The following is a 6,223-nucleotide window of genomic DNA, read 5'->3' on the forward strand; positions in this document are numbered from 1 at the left end:
AGACATCATTCTTTTGATGAACTTTTTTCACCGGGGGATTGTAGACTCGCCACTTTACAATGAGTAAAATAACGGTATTGCAATCCTTAATGAGCTCGATTGAGGAAGAGTAATTGGTTTCTGAAGTGAAAACTTTGAAGGCACCGGACTGTTGGCGTTATCTGACAGACATCCTTTTTTGCCGGAATGCGCATTAACGAATGTGTTTAGTGTGGTTGGCAAATTACACTAAACAACTGAATCTATTAAGTGTTTGCGTTTATGAGCGCCACTGAACCCGAACAAAGCACATGATTCACTCTAACATGATATAAGCGAGCAGGCTGCGGACAGTTTTGTACGCTAGGTTGAATCGGCATGTGTTCGATTGCATTAGCGAAACTATTCATCGAAAAAGTCCTGCTATCTTGTCTTTCTTTCGGGCACACCATATTAAGGCCTTTTGTCTCCAAGATGGATCATGCTAGCTCAGGTTATTTATTGTTGTTTGTCGTGCCGATCTCCCCACCCAATCTTTTTTAATAACCGGTAAACGCGGTGGACTGCACTGATCGAATTTGGCGATATGCAACATCCGACCTTTGCCACGTCATGTAATCCTTGGGAGGAAAGTTTCGTGTGCGTAGGCGAACCGGGCTTCCAGAAAAGTAGGCAACGCCATGGTTTACAGTCATTAAGTGGATTTCTCGATCATTTATAGCAATTCTAGTCAAACAAAACTCTCAGGTTTACATTTTTTCGTAAAAACTCCCCAGACCGTATGGAAACTATACGCTGCTTTGATTTTTTAATTACTTTTTCTTGTTTACTTCCGTGAAGTGGTCTGATGCGTACAAGAGCTCACTAGAGTCCGAAAATTACCCCTCACGGATTTTTGAAATTATTGCAATACATTAGGATCCTAAGTGATCACTGTGATAACTGACAACCACCAAGAACAGTTGGACCACTACATTGATCTGATACATGTTTCATATCGTTATCTGTTTAGCAATAAAGGACACACTCATGACCGATATCATACTTGTGTGGGATGAAAGAAGGCGTGGTCATCTACTACTTTGATTACTGATGTTTCACTGTGGACTGCGGCAGCATGCCAGCACTCTCCACAGTTCTTTAAATCGAATTGGTTTCTCGTGTAAACCCGGACCGAGGGCATGCTAGCTGGCCGGAATTCTCGACACTTGCAACCCTTCTGGATGGACCGATAAGGCTCAGGCCAATTCAGTTTACATTCACCGTGGTATTGTTAGTGGACCCTCGGTGCTGCGATTCACGATGAAAAAATCTGCCAACCAAAGCTGCATGCGATGTTTTCTTTTATGCTACTAAACGAGTGCTGATCAGGACAAAGCACTGTTTTCCAGGATAAACAACAACTTACATTAATGCGAACTAAAATACCTAAAAACTCCCGCAGCCGTGTTTTGTGAGAAATAGCACCTAACTGCTCCCCCGAAGGTTCTAATGCAGGTCGTTCTACTCAGCCAAATGCAGTGACCAGCCAATGCAGATTTGGCAAAGATAACAATCAGAATATATTACTAGGACTACTTATGTCCACTAAGGCGTGTATGACGACAAGGTAAGTATAAACCTGACAGTATCACTGAATTAGGACTTGACATGATACTCTTTATGTTGTGACCAAACACGAAGACGGCTCACAAGGAGAAACAGATAGAATGGTGGTGAAAATAGGATGTCGGAGTGAGTTCAAAGTTTTCAGGAGGACCAGACAGCATCAGCTTCTTTTAACGTGATCTCGCAAAGAAGAAGAAAGCACCCATTCAGCTCGTGTGAACATCTCTGCTTCCCACTGTCATGATTATTCTGGTGGGTGCGCACCAAAATGAGAGGCACTGAACCGGAGTTTCACCCATATTAGTCTCATTTGCGATGCACTGACAGTGGAACCTCGGACATCTGACTCAAGAGACGAGCTTGTTTCTAGTGACCGATCAGAGTCATCTAGACAAATTTATGTACTATCAAATGTGAACAGGCTTGTTTGTTCTACAAATTGATCGATATGACTTGTATGTCCACCGGTTGGAATGTCAACCCAGTAAGAATTCTGCTTCTAAGAACAGTGGTAGTTTTCATATTGAATCCAAGTTAAGTGAAGATTAAACGTGTCCGTTTTTCATTTTCTATAACCAGGCAGTGCAAATGACCAAAAGCTTTTCTGATAAAACAGAAATACTCCTGCGAGCAAACACTAAATATCACTGACGCATTTGGCGATGAATTTTCTCTACCGTTTTCATCGATGTGATATTTAGCGGGACATAGCATTTACTCACAACTAGTTACCAACCGCAATTATCATACGATCCACACGCGTTTTGTTCAAACATTTTCACATTTATACTTTGGTTACACACTTTGGAGAGTATAATAACCAGCTGGGTACTATCCACTTTGTCAGCAAATGAATCCGGTATGCTGCAGAAACTGATCATACGGGTCACACGTGTGTAAACTAGAATTATCGACGGGAAATATTTATTTCGTTGTGAAGTCTATAGCGCCAAGTTAGAACTGATGGGAAACTTTTATTGCTCAGCAATTCATGTGAAGTACCAAATGTAGTTTTTCTACCAATCTCAGACAGTAGTCCTTAGTTAATGGAAGACGGAAAATATTCATCTCACTATAACAGTAGAAGGTTGTCACACGGATCATGAGGGTCAACAGAGGTTTCATTCAGCCTTTTCTCCTAAATGCAGATTTGGGATGCCATAACAAGTATGTGATACACTTTAAATTGCCCGAAAAATAAACCTGCTAAACTATTCTTTAGTGAAATTAAATAGCCAGAGCTGTTTAAAAAGTCAGTCGCTGGTTGTTGCTTCTGTCTTCAAAATCAAAGGGACAATTCTCGCACTAGATTTTAGCTGTTCTCACCAATAAATACTCTTGGTAAAGCGGATTATAATACATGGCTGGCTGAAGTTTAATAAAAAATTTATTAAATTTCATTAATTAACTTGAGCAGAAGCGTGATAATATTTGACTCGCGGCAAATTAACATTTGGTTTATTTTCATAAAGGAAACTACTCACAAGGTTGCTGAAAACTCTTCGACAGCCCCCGACCGGTTTCGCCCTTCTTAACACTCATCAGGTAGGTGGAGTCCCCGAGTTTCCGTCAATCTTATGTTCTACTTTAACCCAAGTTTGACTGTTTTTCGAGAAATGCATTCATTTGCAAATCAATTTGGTCTTCACGAGAGTCCCAACTGAATCTCTTGTTTATGATATTACAGTAGTTTCCTTTATGAAACTACACTATGATATCTCGAATATCGTGCCAACTAAAACATGAGGCTGCCTGTGTGCAGCATATTCAGTTGTAGAATATCATAAACGAGAGATTCAGTTGAGTCTGTCGTGAAAACCGAATTGATTTGCAAAGGAGCGCATTGCTAGAAAAACATTTAGTTTACTTTCATCAGCTCTCTCATAAACCACATTTATGGGTTTATCACAAGGCAACAGCAGTTCAAAGTAAACGTTAAAACACTCAAACGAGCCATCAGAGATTGCAGCAGAAGTGAATGGATCTCATTAGTTACGATCTGCTTGCGAAACCAGCCACCGGATTCAGTGAATTGATCAACCGCCACCTACAGAATTCTAGATGGCTCCTCGTTCGCCTCTTATCCGCTTACCTACAACTATTTAGTATCGAAAAGTACAGAAGACCACCGTGCTGCTTCCTTCTGCTGGGATGCACAGGGAAACTGCAACTCGAAATAAAACCTTCTTTTCTTTGCTTACCATCAGACATTCATTTGGGTTGAATGTTTCACAATTCGTTGCGTAAGTGGGCGAACAAACCATCTCGGACAAGTACACCGGTTGCCCTGTGCGTCTCTACGAATAAAATTACAGTCAGTGCAATCGAATAAGCCAACGAGCGCGGAAAAGAAAATCAGCGCGTGGTGAGGAATTCACAATAATAAGTCGGGACATTTTTACCAACGGACATTTGGGCCCAGATGATTTGGCCCACAGAACTAACGGTCCGGACATTCCGATCCTGTTCTAAATATAACCATCCAGTCACTTTTTCTCATGGAAAGGAACAGACAGAACAAACCCTAGTGTGCTACACAAATTATGGAAGAGCGAGGCGCCTCTAAACCTGGATGCTGCTTGCGGAGGTGATACAGATTAAGAACCAAATCTGATCGGCCTATCGATCTAGTCGGTACACTATCTGCGGTGCCAAGGCGATTGAAGAATATGTACCTCAGAGCAAATTAAAGATAGTTTGTTGTTGGCTGAGACAAAAAGGACTGGGGGAAATGTCAGTCCAGTGCACGTTTCGCACAACTATTTTTAGAACCATATAACGGCTTCTTATACCGGCCTAAGATGGAGCAGTAAATCGACAAAGAGTAAAATTGCAGTCGGACATAGCCAGGGTTTCTTAAGGTTATAAATGTTGCATATCCGTTAAAGTTCGCCTTGGCACTGTACCTACGTTAGATTATTTTACTCCGTAACTGGTCGACTTTTATCACTGACTGTTCATTTTGGAAAAAGCCGATTCCTGGAATCTGGCGCGCGGCCTGCATCATTCTTGATGTCTATTTTGGACTGGTTTTTAACCTTTATGTGAGGAGATCCGGTTAGTTAGGTTGACCAGCGGTCACGTTCGTCTCACTAGGTTTTCTCAAGGTGCTATGGGTTTTGGGGATTAAAATGGATTTATCACCCCTATCCTGACTCATCTTTTGCACTTCCGTACGGAAGTCTGAGAAGCCAAAGAATCTAGCGAAGTACTTTTCTCTGACAAGTGGACCACTATAACTCGTACAGTCAAAGATCTAAAATCACATTCTGTTGAGGGGTTAAATTCTTCACAGTTTCCCAAATGCGATGTGAATATGCATTTTTAATCACAAAAGCACCAAAAGCTCTGTGCAACTTTGAAGTCGTGGTAGTAGTTTGACCAGTCATTTGGATAGTGAATGCCACCCAGAATTAGGGTTGATGGTTTCGATCCCCTTACTAATATATACACAATAATCTTGCTAAGAATAACTCGATAAACGCTTGCGCCAAATGCATTTAATCGCTTGAGAACTTGGGGTCAACGAAGCAATCTTGTGACCAGTTGTGGAAAGGAATCTACTTTGTGGAACATGCTGGTCAGATGTAGCAAATGCTACGCAAGCAACAAATTAAAGGACGTTCCTTGTATGTTACTGGGCTCAAATAAGGTAGCGTAGACGCCATACTTGGCTCTTTTATAAGACTACTGCTTAGCCCTGACCTATTGACCTTCACGAGAAATTTTTCTCGCAGGATGCGAATTTCAAGGGTGAGGAAATATCAACGTAGCAAGCACGACAAATAGTTCATCAATCAGAAATGTCAACTATTTAGGGTTTGTATTGTGCTGGAAAAAACATGGAGATTCTGGTATTATCACTGTCGTGGTTCCGGTTTTGAATCAGGCTTGACAATCTTGAACATCCAAGGGGAGAACTGGTTTCGGAAGTCTACGATTCTGTTGATAAAAAAGTGGACAAAACTATGCAGCACACCTCAGTTGTTCACGTTCGTGGCGTCCACAGGCACGCGAATTTGTCACTGACCGGCAAAGTGCATTGTCAGGGTCCGCACACCATACAACGGTAGGCGAAATTTCGGCTTGGTGGTGTGATTTGGTGTTGTCCTTTCCGAGGCCGGTCTCGTGATCGTGATCGGCGGTGCAATCACTTTGATATCCCTACAAAACAAGTAAGGGTATGCTCAGCAGACAAAACAGGAGCATGCATGGGTAAGTGGTTCAGTTGCGCAACTTCACACATACCCACAAGCTACTATGCCAGCGTCGAACTCGGCGGTCTTTTCGTAAAGATGATTGGGTGCCAGGACGAGGGGGCCACATGGAGATCAAAAGTACACTGGTGGAGCAAGCAAATGAATGGGAGGGATTATCGTGATGTCAGATTAGGTTCAGTAATCCCGTAAAACTAGGTTGAGGACAAACTGCCCGGATGATTACCCAAGGTTACGGTGATATCATGAAAAAACAGATAAGATACGGTCAACATACCTATCAGCGGGTTAGAGATTTCGTTTGAGTGTGGTTAGCAGGGGAAACAATCCTTGCATTTGTGGGTGATATTGAGGTACCATAAGGCTAACGTTTTGAAAAGCAACTATTTACCACATCTCAACGTATATCACCTTTCTGA

The 6,223-nt window shown here is 42.0% G+C and overlaps 1 protein-coding gene across 1 annotated transcript in view; it reads left to right on the forward strand.

Moving 5' to 3' along the window:
* The window catches only part of T265_07909 (hypothetical protein), a gene marked incomplete at both ends in the record, with an annotated part of 106,220 nt that overhangs the window by 75,622 nt on the left and 24,375 nt on the right, over nucleotides 1–6,223 (forward strand). The gene's annotated exons all lie outside the window — the stretch shown is intronic.

This window comes from Opisthorchis viverrini (assembly GCF_000715545.1).
Source record: "Opisthorchis viverrini unplaced genomic scaffold opera_v5_195, whole genome shotgun sequence".
Taxonomy (NCBI): Eukaryota; Metazoa; Platyhelminthes; class Trematoda; order Opisthorchiida; family Opisthorchiidae; genus Opisthorchis; species Opisthorchis viverrini.